Consider the following 22371-nt stretch of genomic DNA (forward strand, 5'->3'; position numbering starts at 1 on the left):
GGCAGAGGGGCACCAGCTTCAGTGCCAGGGAAGTTGGTGTCCTGGTGGAGCAAGTACTGGGGCAGTATGATGCCCTCTTCGGAAGTTCCCGTGCCGACAAGGAAGGATGGACTCGGATCTAGACGGACATCGTGACTGCCATCAACGCGGAGGGGGTGGCAGTCCGCGACTTCCAACATGTCAAGAAGCGCTGGGAGGACTTCAGGTCCAGGACCCTGAACAAGGCCCGGCGCCTCTTGAAGGCAGCAGATGCTAAGGGGCGCCGGGGCCACTTGTCGGAAGATCAGATGAGGGTCCTGGAACGCATATCCCCAGCGCTCCACGTCCAGGTCCTTGAGAGGCAGACCCGTCTGGAGTCGAGCGGTAAGTGTACATGCATCCTGATTGTGAGCTGTGCGTGTGGTGATGTTTCAGTAGTGTGCAGGTTGCACATCTGTTTGTATGGGGTCGAGTATGGGTGGGGGTGTACAGGGCCGTGAGGCTAACACATGCGAGGGCTGTAATGTTTGAGACATGGATGGTGCTTGTGTGTGTAGGCTTGCATGCCAAATGCAGTTGTGTGGGCACACATGTTTGGATGAATGTGTATGTAAGTAGACATGTTCGTGATGTCACGCATGTATGTTGTTTTCAGCTGCATGTATCAGCACTGTGTACATGTGCATGTGTGTGTATTTGACAAGGGTGCAACAGTGATGCAACATGGATGCATGTGACAGCGGGATGTGGAAGCCTGATTGGCAGATGTGACATGGATGCCCATCTGAACACTGCGACAGTTGGCAGAGGTGTACACATGCATACAAGTGTGGTGGTGTGTGTACATGTGTAGTGCACTCCCTGTGTTGCATGTGATGTCTGGCTCACCATTGCCTGCTCATGCTGTTGTATGTGTATGGATGGTGCTGGCAGTTGCGGTATGGCTGTGGTATGGCTCATGTGTGCAAGTTGAAATGACATGTGTGTTGGGGATTGTGATGGCATGTCTGAGGTTTGCCGATGCCACTCATGTACAACTGTCATGTGTGCATGTGTCCATTGTACAGTGCCCTGATGCCTGTGTTTTATTTCTCCCTGTCTGCAGCGTCAACTGATGAAGAGGGCGGAGAAGGTGCTGTGGAGCACAGCGGCGGGGATCCCACCGCCAGCCGGAGACACAAGGCCGGGCTCCCCTCCCAGGTTGTGATCTCGTCGGGGAGTGAGGAGTCCGGTGCCGCGTCCCAGGCCGCAGCTGCCGGGGGGAGGTCCAAGAGGCAGAGTTGGACTCCTCGGCAGCAGAAGGGGCAGTTGGGACCCCACAGGGCCCAACAGGGGAAGATGGCACGGAGTCATCCAGGTTGGTGGGGGGTTTGGCGGAGGAGGAGGTCGTGCAAGCAACAGAGAGGGGGTCTGGAGGTGAGGATTCCACTGGTGCTAGTGGTGCAGTGCAGGACCAGGGACAGGAGGCAGCACAGGAGGTGCCTGTGAGCAATCCTGTCCCTGATCCTGTCCCTGCATCATCTTGCACCAGCAGGGATGCCTACGTCCAGACCCGTTTTCAGGCAGGGGATGAGCTCACGACAACTGGCCTTCCTCTGCCTGCGGACGTGGCTATCCGGGTCATGCAAGGTGACCTGCAGTCTTTTCATGAGGAGACTGCACGTCATCTCGAATGGCTCGTTGACCGCGTCGGCCTACTGAGACAGGTCACCCAGGCCGGATTCCTCCGTTTGATGGGGCTTGCTGCAACCCCCTCCTCAACTGAACCCCCTATGCGCCAGTCGTCCTCCGTGCCATCTTCCCACCCATCAGTCACCTGGGTGCCCTGTGGAGCTGCCTCTGATGGTGCGGCCAGGCTGGTGGAGGAGGCATCCCTGCCACAGTCGGGAGTCAGACGTCCAGCAGGGGTGGCCACATCAATGACTGCACCCCAGCCAGCGGAGGATGTGCAGGCAGCAGGAGGCAGTACACGGGCAGAGGCACAGCAGCAGCAGCAACGTGATGGAAGCCATGATGGCTCAGGGCCTTCGACATCGGAGGAGGGGCAGGCATCGGCCGGAGGGCAGGAGGACCCAGGACAGAAAGTGTCTTCCTTGTGGCAGCGGTTGGGCCACGCCATAGATGCGGAGCGGCAGCGGGCGGAAGAGGCGCGGGTCACGATGGTCAGGGCGGAGAACTCCATGCGGAGGGCCCTGAGGCGGGTCGAGTGCCTCGAGGCAATCCGCAGGGGGTTGGAGGTTGGAGGTGGACACGTCGACGGCCCTGCGGACCCTCGGGGCCATGGAGGAGGACCGCCTCCGGGACATTGAGCAGGAGTTCGATGATGCCCTGGCCCGGGACATCCAAAAGTGAGCCGTCAGACTAGCCCGCTGCCCTTGTAAATAGTTCTGTAGTTAGTGTTAGGTTTCCTTTGGTTTAGCATTTTTTTTGGACCTTTTGGACAATGGGCCACATTTTTGTATATAGTTTGTTTTTTTTAGGTAGTGTTATTAGATAGGTTTCATTTCTTCTGTTGGGATCATGGACCCTGGCTTGTTCATCTGTATATAGTTGACTGTTGGATATTTTTGTTTTTTTGTTTACAATTTACCCATGGAGCAATGGCTTTCAATTATAATTTTCCATTGGATTTTCTTTTGTGGACTGTGACTTTGGACACCATTCCTTTGGATTATGATTTTTGGTTTTGCATTATTTCACGGACATGCTGCTTTTTATTTTTTTTTAATTCCCATTTCTGTTTGTTTATTTTTGATTCAATTTATGTTTCCTTTAATACATATTTTTTGTTCAAACTTCAATGTGTAGTATCATCTCACTGGTTTCATGCATATCATGATATGGGTTTTGAGATTCACTGACACCCATTGGGTGTATGTGAGGGACATGTGTTAATTTCCAAACTTGCAATTGGGGTTCTATCATGTTATTGCCATTTCTAAGTGGGTGGATGCAATACTCGGGTGGGTGTTTGGCATTTGGAGGCTGACCATAGGGACCAGGGATCTAGATTGTGATGACATGTTGGCTGGGGAACATGAGTTGGGGCCTGGTGGAGGGTGCCCCACAGTGCTGGAGGGTGGGGGTGCAGGGGAACATGAGTTGGGGGCCTGGTGGAGGGGGCCCCACAGTGCTGGGGGGTGGGGGTGCAGGGGAACATGAGTTGGGGGCCTGGTGGAGGGTGCCCCACAGTGCTGGGGGTGGGGGTGCAGGGGAACATGAGTTGGGGCCTGGTGGAGGGTGCCCCACAGTGCTGGGGGGTGGGGGTGCAGGGGAACTTGAGTTGGACATGAGTGGGGGCCTACTGGCAGGTGCCCCACAGTGCTGGGGGGTGGGGGTGCAGGGGAACATGAGTTGGGGGCCTGGTGGAGGGTGCCCCACAGTGCTGGGAGTGGGGGTGCAGGGGAACATGAGTTGGGGGCCTGCTGGCAGGTGCCCCACAGTTCTGGGTAGTGGGGGTGCAGGGGAACATGAGTTGGACATGAGTGGGGGCCTGCTGGCAGGTGCCCCACAGTGCTGGGGGGTGGGGGTGCAGGGGAACATGAGTTGGGTGCTTGGTGGAGGGTGCCCCACAGTGCTGGGGGCTGGGGGTGCAGGGGGACATGAGTTGGACATGAGTGGGGGCCTGGTGGAGGGTGCCCCACAGTGCTGGGGGGTGGGGGAGCAGGGGGACATGAGTTGGACATGAGTGGGGGCATGATGGAGGGTGACCCACAGTGCTCGGGGGTGGGGTGCAGGGGAACATGAGTTGGGGGCCTGGTGGAGGGTGCCCCACAGTGCTGGGGCTTGGGGTGCAGGGGGACATGAGTTGGGGGCCTGGTGGAGGGTGCCCCACAGTGCTGGGGGGTGGGGGTGCTGGGGGACATGATTGGGGGTGCAGGCTAGTCCCCAGTGGTGTGGGCTGCCTGCAGGGGCCGTGGAGGTTGTGGAGCGAACACCTGGGAGGACCCACACGGCCAATTCACCCTGAAATACACATACCCTGCTGATATCGCTTGTGAAACTTCCCGCGCACCCCAAGATACACGTACCCAGGACATTCGCGTGTGAAACTTCCCGCGCACCCCAAGATACACGTACCCAGGACATTTGCGTGTGGAACTTCCAGCGCACCCCAGTAATACACGTACCCTGCTGATATCGCGTGTGAAACTTCCCACGCACCCCAAGATACACGTACCCAGGATATTCGCGTGTGAAACTTCCCGCGCACCCCAAGATACACGTACCCAGGACATTCGCGTGTGGAACTTCCAGCGCACCCCTGAAATACACGTACCCTGCTGATATCGCATGTGAAACTTCCAGCGCACCCCAAGATACACGTACCCAGGATTTTTGCGTGTGGAACTTCCAGCGCACCCCTGATATACACGTACCCTGATGGAATCGCGTGGGAAACTTCCCGCGCACCCCTGAAATACACGTACCACGCTCGCACAGGGCCAATCGCATGTGAAACTTCCCGCGCACCCCAGTAATACAGGTACCCTGCTGAATTCACGTGTGTAAATTTCCGCGCACCCCGAAATACACGTACCCAGGACATTCGCGTGTGGAACTTCCAGCGCACCCCTGATATACACGTACCCTGCTGAATTCACTTGTGAAACTTCCCGCGCACCCCTGATGTACACGTACCCTGATGGAATCGCGTGTGGAACTTCCCGCGCACCCCTGAAATACACGTACCCAGCTGAAATAACGTGAGGTACTTCCCGCGCACCCCAGTGATACACGCACCCTGCTTGCCGTGCTGGTACAGGGTTAGCGCAGCCCTTTGCGCTGGATTGGGGATTTTGATGCCTTTTCCCTGCGCAAGGGGCGTTCTTGGGGGCGTAACTGGCGCTGCTGCAGGGTCGCTGCGCCACTGTGCGCCACGGCTGGTTTTGGTGGCTGGAATCCATGAATACGCTGTGTGCGGAAATGTATTTTGGCGCACGCGGCTGGCGCAGGGATTCGCACGCGCACACTGTGCGCCAGCCGCGTGCGCCACTTGTGCGCTGAATTCTATGAATTAGCCCCTGAATGTTTTGATTTACTCAAATGCGTATTCAGTCGTTTTTTATTCATATCTGTATTGTAAAAAACACAATCACATACTAATGATTGTTGTCAAAAATAACAGTTCATAACAACCAAACACCAAACACCCATGTGTGATGAGACACATACGAAAGTGACAAATAAAATATAATTCTCACAAACAATCTACCCAGAGTGTTTTAAAAAACAGTGCAATTAAATTGTGAGTATTGTCAGTGCATCTTAGCTCCTACCAATCAAAAAGGTTGCACGCTAGACTGGCTAACCACCCTAAATTGCCAAATCTCTATCCTGTCTAACTTTCCTTGTCCATGGACCGGTCACCACATCATATCCTTCACCATCGTGCTTGATAGCCTACCTGCCCGTAGCACTATGCCGCTGCCTTCCACTATCATATGTAGCTCACAGAAACTTACCAAAGACCGCATCCTGCCTCTGCTCGACAAGCTGAAACAGACACACCTGACCCACCTTGACTTGGACATGCTCACCAACCTATAATCCAACATGCTACTGTAAGCAGTCGACACCATTGCACCTCTCGCATCTCTTAAATCTAAACCCACCACACATCTCAATTCTTGGTACATGCCTGACCTCAGTGCACTCATGTGAGGAAACATGAGGCTGAGGCTAAATGGAGAAATACCCACTCTACACTACTCAAATCCACTTTCACCACTGCAGCCAAAACCTATAAAACAGCCATCCCACAAGCAAAATCGTCTAAATACAACTCAAGAATCACTAATGCGAAATCAAAAACTAAAGAGATTTTCACTATTCTCAAAGAACTTGAAACACCAGCCGCCCCTACACTCGACTTCTCCAAATATGAGACCTGGTGTACTAAGGTCCAAAATGGCTTACAGGACAAAATCGCCCTGCTACACAGAATAATCTTACGAAAGCAAGCCACATCACTCCGTTCCTCATCTGAACAGCCTCATGTGATGGCCCTCCCTTCAGCTTTAACGCTATCTCGGAGGATGAAGTCACCTCCCTTAAAGGCCTGAAGCCCTCTAGATGCAAAGGTGATGTCTGCCCTGTTACCAATATTAAGGACTGTGCAGAAGCCCTCATCCCCTTCATCACCACCTTTATCAACATATCTATCCTGCCAAGCCCCCACCAGCATGATGGAAGCCTGGGCACTTCCTCTGCTAAAGACACCATCTCTGGACCCCACTAACCCTACAAACTACCGACCTATAACAATTGTCCCCTTCCTTCTGAAGGTCTTGGATAGAGCAGCCTACATCCAAATTCAACATTACTTCGAGTCTAATTGCATACTAGGAATCTGTCAATCAGGGTTCCACCCAGTACATGGGAGAGAATCTACCCTACTTGACTTAAAAAACAGCTAGATGAAACCAAAGACTCTGGGAAATCTACCCTCCTGTTACTGCTGGACCTCTCAACAGTGTTTGACCTAGTGGACAACAAAATACGTTGTCATCCCCTCACCTCCGCGGCCAAATCTTCACCAGAGGCATCCAGCTGGGTTGCCTCCTTTCTGAAAGACAGAACAATAAGAGTATTTGCTGACAATGGTAGTACTCCCCCAGACCTGACGCCTTGAGCATCCTGCAAGGTTCTTGTGTCTCCCACACACTTTACAACATTGTCACCAAACCACTGTTCGACCTCCTAGACTCAATAGCCATCTCCTACACTAATTACACCGATGATACCCAGATTCTACTCCCCCTCCCAGGCAACTATCACCAAGACTTGGAGAAGCTTAAGTCTATCTATCAGACCATTCAAACTTGGATGGCCACTACCTTCCTCTGTCTCAATGATGACAAAATAGAGCTACTCATTGGTGGCCTGCCCAAAGTGATCAACAACCTCAGAAAGCTCTACTCCTCCTTTACCATCGACGGCATTAACATCCCTGTCTCCCAGTCAGTAAAAACCTTGGGAATCTACCTTGACACCTCCATCTCCCTCACACGCCAAGTCAATGCTATCTCCTCCTCGGCAGCCTATACTATCAAACTCATGAATGCCTGCTGGCCATTCCTGTAAAACCATAGCCACCTTACCATTGCCCATGCCGTCATAGGTGCAAGACTTGACTACTGCAACACATTATTTGCTGGAACCACCAAGAGTAATATCCACACGTTGTAAGTGATTCAAAATAACACTGTGCGGTTGTCACTAAACATCCCTAAACGGGATCATATCACCACTGCCAGAAGAGAGGATTGACCCGATACTAGAAATCATTATTTTCAAAACCTTGTTGATCACCCACAAGTGCCTTTTCAAGAGGGCCCCCCTAACTATCTCGTTCAGAAATTCACGAGAGCCCTGTCCATAAGACCAACCAGGACTGCCCATGCAAACAGGGTCATCCTGACCAAATTAAACTATCAAGTGCGGGCGGATTGAGCTTCCCAGTCATTGGAGCTAAACTATGGAACTCACTACCCCATCACTGAGAGCTGAACAATCATAACCTTATGCTTGATCTGAAACCCTGTCTTGTAACTTCTCTCAAAAGGTCTGTTACTTTTATTCACTATTAAGATGCGTCTTGGTGCCCAAGGGTTTACTTTGCAATACAAAGTAAAAATAAATAAATAAAAAATACATTATTGGGTACTGTTATGTACTGGTGCTCTGGAGGCCCCGCATGTGGGGCTGGCACCGGTCCAGGAGGCCGCGCGGCCTGGGGCGCGGCATCAGCAGGAGCGCAGACAAAAGACACCCACACGCTGTGCTGGGTTTGCCCGGAACTGCCTCCCACTGTCGGGGGCGGGGCTTTTATTAAGCGGACCTACGTCACCGCGCTGCGGGACGTAGGGCAGATATAACATTCCTCCTTTATTTCACATAAACTTAACATTAACACAATCAACATACTCAACTTCAAACGCCTGACACAGTTCTCTTTTCACACTGTACCAGCTCCCCCTTGTGTGGGATGCTTGGTGACGGTGTCTGGTCAGCATACATAGTCATTCAGCCTCGCGCGCAGCCTCGTGTTGGCTCTCAGACTATACCGCTTCACCTGGGGGCTGTCCCCGCTCGGCTCGTGAATCTGCTCACCTTCACTGCAGGCGTCCCCACTGCCGGTCAGGCTCTCTGGTTGCCAGCTGTGGTCCCATTCGGCTTCTTCCTCTGGGTCTTGCGCCAGCTCTTCGCTATCTTGTTGTAAGTTGTCGTTGTCTTGAGGGCCCTCGCAGTCCGTCCAGAGAGTGCAGGGCACGGGCTTGAACCAGGAGGCATTCCTTGTCACTTTCCGACGCCCCGGGTCACTGTTATCATGGTCCCGTGCCGGTTGCTGACAGTCCATGGCAGTTCCTCGTACCTGGTGTCTAGCTTGGACTTCGTGGGGTTTCGTAACATGATGACTTGGTCACCCACCCGATGGTCGGACGGCCTTGCTCTTCGTTTGGCACTCATGTGAGCATTGGCACATGCTCTCCTCATCTCCATGCGGGCATTGTCAACGTCATCGGGGGTCCTCCTTGGGTGATGGAGAATCGACGATTTGATGATGGTTCCAAACATGAGGTCAGCAGGTGGTATGCCCGTGGTGCTGTGTGGGGTGACCCGATAGTTCCGCAGGAAGCGGTATAGGTCGACCTTCCACAGGCTGGCGTTTGCCCTTGACACTCGGAGCACCTTATTGATGGTCCTCATAAACCGCTCGACGTCCCCATTGGCTTGTGGCCACCTCGGCATGATGTGGTGGTATTTGATGCCCAGTTCCTGTAAATATTGCGTGAACTCTTCCCCTATGAACGGGGGTCCATTGTCACTCTTAATGGTTGTGGGCAGACCATGAGTGGCAAACATCTTTTCTATCGCCGGGATGACCACTTCCGCGGCGGTGGACTCCAGTATCTCGACCTCTGGATAGCGGGGGTGATCGTCGATTGCCACCAGTAGATGTAGACCCTCTCTGATTTTGCAAAAATCAAAACTGATCGCTTCCCATCGTGCCCGGCCGCGCTCGGCCGACAGAATCGGTTCTGGATCTGGGGGCCCACCCGTTATTTGGCAGGGTAAACAGGTGTTCACTAAGCCTTCGACCCGATCATCGATGTGCGGGACCCTGTGTCTGACCCGGGCCTTTGTTCTTGCGAGACCCTGGTGTCCCTCATGAGCTAGGGCTACTATCCTGTCTTGCAAATTTGGGTGTGTGATGATACGATCTCCCCTCAGCAGGAGCCCTCCTTCGGTGATTTAGAGGTCTTGTCGAACCGTGAACATGCCGGCCAGGAACTCCCTAGCCCCCTCGGTTCTGTTGCGGGTGTGCGTCATGAATTCCTTCCAGTTGCCTGACATGATGGCATCTTTTACCAGGTCGCAACAGGGGTCATTTATGGTTTCTGTTGCAATGTCCTCAATGTTTACCGCTTTGGGCCTCATGGTGCGAACCACTTGACAAATGTGTTCCTCCGTTTCTCGGGCGATCAGAACTTCCTGCTGAGTGGCTGGACGTGGGTGTCTCGAAAGGAAGTCCACCGGGTTGCCACTGCCCGGCTGATAGACGAGTTCGAAATCATATTGCTGGAGCTGTAGCAGCCACTTGGTGATTCTGGCTGGTGGGTGCGCCGATGACCCGGTGAAAATTGGTAGTAGGAGCTTGTGGTCAGTGATTGCCGTGAACTTGCGCCCATACAGGTACATGTGGAAGTGTCGACACCCCCAAAGTACAGCAATGGCCTCCTTCTCTATGTGGGAGTACCTTTGTTCCGTAGCTGTGAGTGCCCTGGAGACATATGTGATCGGTCTTTTTTCGCGCTCTTTCGTGACTTGCATCAGGATTGCTCCAAGTCCTACTGGGCTGGCATCCACAAATAGTTCTGTCTGTAGGTCTGTGTCGTAGTAGGCCATCTTGGTATCAGTCGACAGGGAGTCTTTAATGCTCTCGAAAGCTTCCTGGCATTCCTGCCCCCAGACCCACATGTTGCTGACCTTTGTAAGTTCCCGTAGCGGTTCAGATAGGGTTGCTAGGTTTTGAATGAATCTGCCACAGTAGGTGGCCATTCCCAGAAAACTGCGTACTTCGGTGGGGGTCGCTGGGGGACTAGCAGCTTGGATGTCCGCCACTTTTTGGGGATCAGGTGAGATGCCAGTGCGGTCAAACTTGTACCCGAAGAAGGTTATTTCCGATTTTAGGAACTCGCACTTCTCTCGATGGATTGTGAGTCCGGCTTCTTCCAACCTGCCCAGGAGTGTCTTCAGTCTCGTGATATGTTCCTTGGTGTCAGGTGCATGTATTAGGATATCATTGCTCACGTTCAATACCCCTGGTATGCCTCTGATGACCTCCTGGATGGTCTGTTGAAAGACTTCCGCGGCCGAGGAGATGCCGAAACTCAGGCACTTGTACCTCCTCAGACCTAGGTGGGTTGAGAAAGTGGTAATGTAGCGCGACTCTCTGTGGAGCTTAAGTTGGTGGTACCCCGCTTTTAAGTCTACCTTCGAGAACACACATGACCCAGTGAGGTCGGTGATGATTTCATCGATTGTTGGTGTTATGTGTCGTTCCCTTTTTATGGCCGCATTGGGCAAGCGCATGTCAATACAGATCCGGACTTTTCCGGGCTGTTTGGGCTTCCTGGTGACCACCATCGGGGAGACCCACGGCGTTGGTCCCGTGACTTCTTCAATGATTCCGGCAGCTTCCAGTGACTTTAACTCTTTCTCTACCTGTTCCCTCATGTGGAACGGTGTCCTCCGGTGTCTCACCGCACGTGGTTGCACTGATTGATCAATGTGTAGTTTGATAGTCTTTCCCTTGAGACAGCCTATCCCCTTCTGTAGCTTGGGGTGTTGCCTGAGAAAGTTCTCGACTTCGGCTGCGTAGTCAATGTGGCAGATGAATTTGACCACGCCCAAGTCTTCAGCCGCATCTCCGCTCAGTAGGCCTTCGATCCCCGCCTTCACGACATATATCTTTGACCACACCTTCTGTTCGCCATGTTCAAGAGTGGTGCGGAACCTCCCGATGACTGGCAGGGGTCTCCGGCTGCCGTAGGCAAATAGACGAGTGTCTGTAGATTTGAGCTCAGGTGGTGGTGTAAGAGTTTGGAAGACACTGGTTGGCATGACGTTTACCGAGGCTCCCGTATCAATGGTCATCTGTACGTACTGGCCTTGGATGGAGACCGTGCATTTTCGTCGCCTGGCGGTTCTTTTCGGCGGTACTGGCCCCTGATTCAGTGCGGATACCAGGTATACCTTTCGGCACTTTCCTTCGCTCTCCATGCCTGCCATTTGCCGTAGGGCTGAGAGATCATCCCCTTCCTCTTCCGTCGTGGAGTTGACTACTGCGACCCTCCTTGCGCTGGCTTGCTTCTTTTTTTTCTGGGACCCCATTTCCTGAGTGCCTTGTGGGGGCTTCAGTGGCGTGTTCACTGATCTGCACACTTTCGCGTAGTGATCCTTCCTGCCGCACGCTCCGCACGTGGTGCCTTGCGCCGGGCAGTTTCGCCTTCCGTGTCTTTGACCACCACACCACCCACATTCCGTGGGTCCTGGTACTCGAGGTTGCCACCTGTTCTGGGTGTGGTTGCCGCCGCTTTCACCTCTCGTAAATGGTCTGTCGGAGATCTGGGCGACCATCGCCGTTGAGAGGGACGGCTGCAGTTTCTGTAGTGTCGCTTCCATGTTGGCGGCCCTGGAGTGGGCAAGCTCCCTCTGTCGACCCAGTTCCAGGATGCGTTGTAGAGGGATGCCTTTCTCACTGAGTACGAGACGCCTCAGCTTCTCCGAATGTATGCCATTTATGATTTGTCCTCTGATCTCCCTCTCAGTGTTCCTGAACTCACACGACATGGCCAGTTTCCTCAGCCTCGTGTGGTAGGCGTCTAGAGTCTCATCAGTGGCCTGGATAGTCGTGCAAAAAATGAAAGTCCCATAGTCTGGATTTAGTTGCGGGAGGAAATGTGCCGTTAAGGCGTCCTTCGCACTCAGGTACGCGTCTTGGCCATCATCAACATAATGGGAGTTGAAGATGCATAGCACCTCGTCGCCCACACTGAGGAGCAGATGAGCTTTCATCTTTCTGGATGACGTGATGTCCTTGCATTCCATGGCCATCTCGAACTTTTGCAGCCATAACTGCCATCTGGGTCCACTGGACGATGGGTCGGTGAATGGGTCAAAGGGTTGAACCAACGTCGACGAACTGCCCAGCATGCGAGGTGGCGACGCCATCGACAGGTTTGCCGCGATCCTGGACGGCGTGGAAGGTCCAGGAGTTGATGACCCAGCCGCCATGGTGTCACGTACCCTCGGTTTGTTGATTATGCTGTCGTGCTGGCCTGATGTTGTCCTGCCTCATGGGTTCGTCCGCACATTGCATTGAGGAGTGTTCTTTCGTGGTGAATGTGCCCACTGGCACTTGTGCGCCGACCGATGGGCGCCTTGTAGCATGTGCGCCATGCAGGAGGAATGCGGGAGGTAGGGCGGATATAACAGGTACATTGTTAAGACAAAATCTAAAACAAGAAGAAGAAAAAAAGCTTTACATTCCTTGGGGATCATTTTTTAATGATGGCCAAATTCAATCTTCCTTTTTAGTGAATGCGTAGGTCGCATTTTTTGCAATACTTTCTTTTTTGTTGGCAGTCTGGGAAATAGCCAAAGTTATGGTGTTCTATTTCTTTCTTGTTTAGAGGGTCCCTATGATCAAACACTCCTAATGGTGTGTTATCTGCAGGCATTACACTCCAATAATGACAGAGAAGATAAGGTACACATTCAAGAAAGAAAAATTGCTTCCTTACCCAGCAATCATGTTGGAAAAATGGGATGACATAATAAGGTTCTCCACCACATCATGTCACGCGGTGGGACCTATTACTGCATGTTATGGAAATAGAGAATGGACTCTCAACTTCCCTATTCATCGTGTGTTGTGGAAAAAGAGGAAGGACTCTAAACTTCCCTAATCAAAATACAGTAAAAGTTAAACATTGCAGGACCTCCTAGTTCCCAGATATTAGCAATTATTAAGAAGATGATAATGCAAACTAATGCCTTATATGGCTGTTGCTGCTCGTCAGCTCTCCAGAATTACCAATTACGGGATTGTGGTCCATGTGCATATTTAGTCCTCGGTCAGGCGCGTCAGTGCCGGCGCATCTGGGCCGAGCATGTCTGGGCCAAGCAAGTCTGCTAGGTATAAAAGGCTTGCCTGCCTCACGCTCAGTACTATTGTATACATCTCTTGTATTTGGTCTTTTTACATTTTATTTGTATTTCACAGTGATTGGGGTCAATTTTAGAATTGTTTAGATATCTTATGAATATATTTTTAAAAATCACCTAGATTTGAAATTCTCCCAACTGATTATTGTGTGTGTGTCTTAAATTGCTTGCACATCATATTCTAATAACAATAATAATAATTGAGCATTTACATAACACTACGAACCCTCAGGTATCTGAGCGCTGCTTATTATTACCCATGGTGTGTGGTGCTCATTTATTGACCTTGGAAGGATGAAAGGCTGAGTTTGGCCCTGCCGGGATTCAAACCTGCATCAGGAGGCTTGGCACAGATGTCAAAGCGAGCGCTCTACTCGCTGTGCTATCGGACCTGCTTTTACAGGCTGACTGTTGCTGCTTGTGGGTACTCCTTAACTACATTTCCCTTCGTGATTGTAGTCCATGTGCATATTTAGCCCTCAGTCAGGTGCGTCAGCGCCGGCGTGCCTCGGCCAAACAAGTCTGCACATGTCTGTATTTTCTGCTGATTGGAAGGAGCGTTTCATTTCTCCTACGAACGCTCGTGCTTGCAAGGTCCATCCCTCACAGCTGCACTGCGAGCAGAGCTCTTGCAGCCCATTCTGCTTCCTGGAGGGGGCGGACCCCTTCCTGAACACGTGACACAGCACGTGACTGCCAGCCTGCACAAGTTGCCGGCACAGCCGCCCTTGCGGCGTATTTTCTGCTGATTGGAAGGAGCGTTTCATTTCTCCTACGAACGCTCGTGCTTGCAAGGTCCATCCCTCACAGCTGCACTGCGAGCAGAGCTCTTGCAGCCCATTCTGCTTCCTGGAGGGGGCGGACCCCTTCCTGAACACGTGACACAGCACGTGACTGCCAGCCTGCACAAGTTGCCGGCACAGCCGCCCTTGCGGCGTATTTTCTGCAGATTGGAAGGAGCGTTTCATTTCTCCTACGAACGCTCGTGCTTGCAAGGTCCATCTCTCACAGCTGCACTGCGAGCAGAGCTCTTGCAGCCCATTCTGCTTCCTGGAGGGGGCGGACCCCTTCCTGAACACGTGACACAGCACGTGACTGCCAGCCTGCACAAGTTGCCGGCACAGCCGCCCTTGCGGCGTATTTTCTGCTGATTGGAAGGAGCGTTTCATTTCTCCTACGAACGCTCGTGCTTGCAAGGTCCATCCCTCACAGCTGCACTGCGAGCAGAGCTCTTGCAGCCCATTCTGCTTCCTGGAGGGGGCGGACCCCTTCCTGAACACGTGACACAGCACGTGACTGCCAGCCTGCACAAGTTGCCGGCACAGCCGCCCTTGCGGCGTATTTTCTGCTGATTGGAAGGAGCGTTTCATTTCTCCTACGAACGCTCGTGCTTGCAAGGTCCATCCCTCACAGCTGCACTGCGAGCAGAGCTCTTGCAGCCCATTCTGCTTCCTGGAGGGGGCGGACCCCTTCCTGAACACGTGACACAGCACGTGACTGCCAGCCTGCACAAGTTGCCGGCACAGCCGCCCTTGCGGCGTTAAGCCCTGGAGACTGTAAGGGCTGGAGATACTGTTTTGCTGTTTGGCTGTGATCTGTGAGTACACTGTTCTGGGCCTTCCCAAGCCAACCCAATTGAAGTTGTATTCTTACTACGAGGGTTTGGGGTGGAGAGTCGGACTCTGGCAGCTCCACAAGCCGTCGGGCGTTCCCTTCCCAGAAAATGACTATTACGCTGACACAACTCATTTACTAAAACTTTTATTTAATTGAGTGTGTAACATTGCTTTTTATTTTAATTCGCTCTTAATGCTAGGTTACATATATACTTCATAGGGTTTTTAGACAATGTACTGGTTTTTCAGAGTTTGATTTTCGCTATTTGTGCCATACTCTAACACTTGCATTTTTAAAATTTAAAAATTGCCTAGTATTTTTTGCTGTGTGTCTCTATGTCTAACTTCCCCTGACATCTAGGCTTATTTCCAGTGTATTTCTGGGTACCTTCTCTGGCATAACTCTTATTTTCTTTCTCATTCTGCCTACTGTCAGGCTGAGGTTTTATCTGAATGACACGTAAGGGACTTAGAAGTCAGACTGCTATGGAGGTCTCACCTCCTTTGTCCCCTTCGCCCATTGTCAGTATGCCCTCCATGCCATCTACAGTTATTGTGCCAGAAACCCCCATTTCTATTGCTATGGGGAGTTCTGATGATGCTCCACTTCAGGCCCATTATAACCCTCTCCTTTTAAGGGACATAGCCCAGGCCCAAATTCATTTGAGAGAGAGGTCTGAGGTTTGCAATGCTATGGGTATCACTTTACGTAATACAGCTCACAATAACTGTATTTTCAATGGAATACATGACATTTCTATAGATACTCAGGAAGAACGTCTAGCTGCTACTCTTGCCTCCAATCTTTTGGTCGGGGTCAGTTTCTCAAAGACAAAAAGTAACATGGCATATGACAACAACCCTTTGCCTAATATCCCTCTTCCAATGATTGCCTCACTGAATCCTAGTATGCCCATACCCCCAGTCATGGTGGGTGAATCAGAAGTTACTGTATCACAACTATTAGAGAAGAAGGACAGTGGGAGCGTTGTTATCTCTCACACTCAACCCTCTTTAGGATCCAAAGCATTACTCAGTGATATTAAGCACACATCTTCTTCTCACGTTAACCTTTCTACTAGTGTGGTGGGAACTCCCTTCTCCCCTAATGGGATCTCTTTGCCGTTCAAAACCCCTCTCAACAAGCCCCGTAACTCAATATCAAAAATAAAAATTAATCTAGGTACCCAGGGTAATCCAATCCAGGGGAAAAACATCTCACATTTTTTTGGTAAGAAATCTGTTTCTAGCACTCTGGCTAAATCTCCTCACCCTCTTCCTCCAGTACATACCCCGGCCCACACTAACTTAATTAACGTAGCTAAGAAACTGGATATTGAAGATCTCTCAGTCCAGGATATTGACGATATCAGTATCATAGAATGTGCAGATAAGGCAATTGCTGATAGCCACTTGGACTCCCATTTTAACAAAACAAATAATGTAACACAACAAATTTGTGATGAATCATGGGCAGGTTCCCCTTCAGATCTCACTAACTTTATTGACGAGTATACTGAAAAACAAAACTGGTTAAAAGAAAGAGGTCTTCTTCCGGACTTCAAAACTGATCCGCCCAGTGAGTCTATTCTACATCATACCCTTAAAGATGTTGATGATAGAATTAAACTCTCCCACCCAACTATCTCTGCGTTGAATATGGTTCTGAGTTCCTTTGTGAGTCTCTATGATAACATCTGGTCAGAGGTTACATCCCATTCACGTATACTTTCTGAAATATATTCTAGGCTGGAGGGCCTAGATAGATTTGAAGATTTAGTAAAAATTATAAAAGAAGAAAATCAATTTTTGAACACTCAAGGCCTTGACCCTACCTCTTTCAATCCACCTTTGGCCCCTATACACGATTTTCATCAGGGGCCTACGGGGACCACGGCAACTACTTTAGGGGTGGTCCCCAATGCGGCCCCGGGTCTTCTGGTTCTCCAACCACTAGATCTTGATTCCCGGGGCTCTTCCTCTATGACTCCCCGAGCTGCCTTTGATGGTTTGCGAGAGGCTGACGACCCTACAGATATACTTCCCAGTGTCCCGACTGTATTCTCTATGGAAAGAGGAGAGGACAAAGTACAGGAGGATCTGCCAAGGGTATCCCTCAAACCCTCTATACAAGATCGTTCATGTGCAGGTGGGACTGCAGAGTCGGCTGTCCGTTCTAAAGGTGACCATATCGCATCCTTAGGAGAAAACATGACTATCCTAACTCCAGAGATCGCAGCAATTTCCTCTGAGCCCCCAGAGGAAAATTCCTGTCCAAAAGTCCTCCCCTGTCTAGGAAAGAAAAGGAAAATGAGCCAACAAATGAAGAAAACAAAAAATCAGAAGAATGTCAAAAAGATTACTTCGTATACTAATCAATTTTTCAAAAACCTCTTTATGGCAAACTCTTTAGTCCCTTCAACCACTGTTGCAGTTCCACAGGGGACTGATAACTCTGTTGAACCAATCCCCTCTCCCATCCATGTGACCACTCCAGATACCACCAATGCTCCACCTATTTTACCACCTGCATCTGTTTTAACGGATGCGGTGGGTATGCTGATTAACACCTCTGCTTCTATAGATGCGGGGCCAAGGACTGTTGGTACTGGTGAAATTGCAGTTTCTAGCATTCGGATAACACCTCTTACCGTACCAGCATCCACTAGTACCAACCCTGTAGCACTGCCAACTGATATTGTTGCAGCGGAGGCTATGGACTCTGCCCCAGAAGCAATTCTCCCTTCTACTTCTCTGGAGTCTATTTCTGGAAAAAGCCTGAATCATCCGGACACTTCTCTAACTACGCCGACTGTTAATATGGTTAACATTGATATGGTTAAACATTTATTTCAGTCACTACTTGTTCCCAAGATCAGCAAGGTGACAGTGTCTAATTCCAACGTAAGCTTGCCACAGGACGAGGTTCCTACTACTCGGCTCTCTCCTTCTGACCCGGCATTCTTGTCTGCTCCTGAGGAGCCCCCTGTTAATATGGACTGCATTAAGAGGGATGGAGATATGACAGATCGATCAGACAATGTCTTATCGACTCTCCCCCCTTTTAACCATGCTTCTCTTAGCATCTCAAATATGCGCATGTCTGCGGCTCGAGAAGCGGTCCCCTCTGGGTTTGACTTTGCCCATAATAAGAACGTTTCCAAATCTTGGGAAAGATTTCCACTGGGGCCAAATGTCAACCATAATAGGACTATACTAAGAGGGGCGAGGGGTTGTGATCTGGCGGCTGACCCCCTTGGTCACTTTACCAAAAAAATTACTGAGTCCTTACCTGTCTCTGCAACAACAAAAGTTTCTGGTGATGTTATACAGCTTTCCAGTCTTTGGGGCGAAGATATGCCAATCTGTTTAAATCGTGGTAACATACTTAAAATCTTTCACCAACTTCCTTCGCTTTCGCTTATCTCTAGCTATGACATAGATTGCATTTTATTCCCTTTCCATGATCGGGTAGATGTTAGTAATATTATTCTTAGATCGAAGGTAGTTTTAAACTTGATCATGGGGCATATGGAAGGGTTGAAGCAACTAGGATTTGAAGCAAAAATAGTGGACTCTTCTCAATTTGCCAAAAATAAAGGAGAGGGGGCTGAATATAGAGGTAATCTTACAATGGTCTACCATCCAGAAAGAACTCCCCCACCCCAACGGAGGCATTTTTTGCCCAAATCTAATGGAGACTTCGCGAGCTGGGCACATGTCACCGCAGGCTTATGGAAATGATTTAATTCCCGCTAAATCAGAATCCTCTTCGAAGGCCCGCCCTCTAAATAGCTTCAGTTTCTTTTCTTGGAACTCTAGAGGTAATTCCCATTTGTTCACGAACCTAGAAACGGTTGCCGTGATTAAGGCTTCGCATTGTTTTTTTCTCCAAGAAACTTGGCTACTTTCAACTCCAGTTCTTGATGGATTCGATATTTTCTCTCAATGTGCCAAACCTAGCCTGGGAGGCCGCGCATCGGGGGGACTCATTATAGGGGTAAGAACCTCCTTCGGCTCTGTTGCTAAGGAGCTTTCGGATACACCTTTTGGCTTTATGGCCTTAGAGGTGCTTTTTCCGGATTCTAATTGTTACTTTCTCTTGGTCAATGTTTACTGGCACATGGGAATCTCTCCTCTCGAATTGTTTCTGGAGAAGTTAACTGATACAATCCTTGCCTGGAGATATCTGCACCCCATGGGCAAACTCATTCTGGCGGGCGATCTAAATTCAGACTGTACTCTCTGTCTGGAATCCAATTATGATGACCTGGGCTTGGTTATGGAAGACGATCCACGTACAGGACTAAAACTTACATGGGGCCGATCTTGGAATCTGGCTTTGGATTCAATTGGCCTAACTTGTCTTAACAGCCATTATGATGCTACTAATCCTTCCTGCCCAACTTGGCGTAGTTCGTCCTCATCTTCCACCTTAGACTACGTCTTTGTCGACCATTCCCTGATTCCATTTTCTTCTAATGTCGAGGTGTCCTTCAACTCATGGAGCGACCATGGTATTCTCCGGGTTCAATTTCTATGCCCCTTTTTCACCAAGCTTCTGCCGGAGGGTGGACCCACTCAGCTTTATACTGTTAGTCAAGGGACAGGGATAAGGTGGTCTCCTTTTAACATCAGTGTTCTTAATAACAAACTGATCTCTTCCCTTAACCACACCTCGCTCTGCTGGAAAATAGCAGTCTTTAACACCTCTTCTTTTGATAGTTTTCTCAATGTCTTACAGAGTAGTATTTATGGCCAGCTAAGGAAAGGAGTCTTCAAAAAATTTCACAACCATAGTTTCGACCAACAATTGGCCAATGTTAAGGCCCTTACTAAGAAACTTATTAGGGATGTTCAAGCCCTAGATATGGATTGGGCAGACAAAACAACAAAAATTAAAACCATTCGTCAAAAATACAAAAACTACTGTAAGCATAGAAAAATTACTATGATTCAAAATGACGCACAGTATATGCTTGCAGTACTAATAAAACGAGATGTGAGGGCTTTCTGGGCTTCGGTTTCCAGCCTAGATAACACATTGATGGCTGATCAGCTTAATGCAATCCCAGAGGCCAAATGGTTCGACTATTACTCTAAACTTTTTGATATTGGGGAGGAAGACTTGGCTTCGGATGCATTGATGATTTACCCATCGAAAGACGCATGGAAACCAGTTTTTGATCTGGAGACAGTGTTCTGTCTTATTTCTAAGGCTAAGAAATCTAGGGCGCCAGGCCCAAATGGCCTTACGAACAATACATTCAAAGCCGAGCCCGAGATTTGGGCCAATCTACTCTTCCTGCTTTTTCAGGACGTAGTAAATTCCGGGAAGGTCCCTATGAGTTGGCATACGGCCCATATTGTCCCAATCTTTAAGAGAGGCTTACGCTCTGAGGTAAAGAATTATAGACCGATCTCTCTTATAGACGCGGACTGTAAGCTTTTTGCTTCTCTGCTCCTCTCCCATCTTAACATATGGATTAGGGACAATCATATTCTCCCCAAATACCAAACTGGCTTCAGGGCCGGCCACTCTACCAATCTCAATGGTCTTATTATAACTGCCCTTCAGACCTCTTCTTGGGGAAAATCTGATGGTCCTTTGTATGTCGCCTCTATTGATTTATCCAATGCATTTGATCTGGTCATTAGATCCAGATTATGGGAAAAATTAACTAAATGGGGCATCCCGGCGGGCCTCCTTTCTCTCATTATGGCCCTCTATGAAAACTCGGGGGTACACATCAGGCTCGATTTGGCTGGTACTCTCTCTAGGAGGATTAGGACGCGTATCGGGGTGAGACAGGGTTGCTCGTTAGCTCCCTGTCTATTTATCCTCTATTTGGCTGATGTGGATAACTTCCTGAAAAATGCAGGCATGGTGAGTGCTAAACTTGGGGACCTGAGATTCTCATGGTTGGCATATGCCGATGACTTTCTCTTGTTCGACCAGACCAAAGTGGGCCTGCAGAGGCTCCTGTGTAAATTTGAACAGTACGCACTGCTAAATGGGCTGAAGATCAATCCTGGTAAAACACGTATCATGGAATTCTCAAAGGGGAGAACCCGAAACAACAAAGTATGGAAAATGGGGGGAGCAAACATTTCTCGAGTTAACAAAATCGTCTATTTGGGCTTTTTGATCTTGGCCCAACCATCGGTGATAGAACTGAGACGATTTCTTAGACAGAAACTGCTCCCTCTCATCTCCCAATCACGTACTTTGGAGAATAAATATTGTATGTTTTCCCTCAAACCCGTGGTAGACTTTTTCAAGGGTAAGGTGACTCCAAAGTTATTGTATGGTATGGAACTCCATTACTTTACACTTTTGCCCTTCTGGGACTCTCTTGAAGGTATTTACTGGAGGAAAGTTTTAAAACTGCCCAATTCAATTCCTACTGTTGCCATTAGATATGAGTTGGGTCTGGTTTCTCTACGAGCTAGGATTCTTTGGAGGGTTCTCTCATTGTTCTCAGCCTTGCTTTCCCCTAGACCTGATACTTTATATGTTGATGTGGGCCACATGATTTTTTCCCAGACACACTCGGGCCACAACATATATCTCCATCTTTTCTCCACTCTCTGCGATAAGACCCTGATGGACATATCCTCCGACAGGGATACATTACTTACAAACCCTAACAAGGTAAAGGAGTCTCTGTTCAGCCATGATTGGAGCAACACTATTGAAAAACTTCATGGTTATTCCTCACTGAGTGATCTTCAATTTGATCATAAGAAGAGAGGTGTGATGTCCTTTATTTTGATCCAATTTCCTAATAGACACTACCGCTCTCTTCTTATAAAACTCAGATGGAACCTTCTTCCCACTCGGGAAGTCCTACGCAAAAGGAAGAAGTTTTCTGATTTGGATCCCACCTGTCGTTTCTGCAAACTTTTGGGGGTCACTGAAACTTCTCGGCATCTCATTCTTGACTGCAAGGCTTTGACCTCTTTAAGGGACAAATATCTAGGCATTTTTAATGTTATGGGGCGACTGGGGGTAGACAATTGGATTTGGTCACAATGTCTCTCAATCTCGAACATCAAGGTTGGTCTGGCTGTGGCGGGCTTTATCAGAGCCCTTGACCTATATGCCCCTTTGGTCTGATTTCTGCTCCTATTCTTGGAACTATGAATTTTTTACTATATGAGCACAGTGTTTTTAATATGAGCAATGTATTTCATATTTTATACCTTGCATTTATTCTATCTGTTATTCTCTGTAACTAGTACTTTATATTGACTTGACTAATCTTAGACAATCAAATTTCAAATCTGAAACCGGTTGATTATCTATTGTCTGTCCCTTTTCTGTAAAATTTGCAAACTTTTGCAACTTATGTAAATCTGTAATTTCGTATTTGTTTAGCGGGCATTTTCTTTTTCTTCTTTTTTCAAATGCAAATGCAAAGCAATGAATGTTTATCTTTTTTTTTACTATTTTGTTTTTAATTATAAAGTTTGTTCTATTTGTAAAGGTTTTTTGTAAACCATATACAATAAAAAAAAAAAAAAAAAAACAAGTCTG

Source organism: Ambystoma mexicanum, chromosome 8 (assembly GCF_040938575.1).
Source record: "Ambystoma mexicanum isolate Mex_15411 chromosome 8, UKY_AmexF1_1, whole genome shotgun sequence".
In the NCBI taxonomy this organism is placed as follows: Eukaryota; Metazoa; Chordata; class Amphibia; order Caudata; family Ambystomatidae; genus Ambystoma; species Ambystoma mexicanum.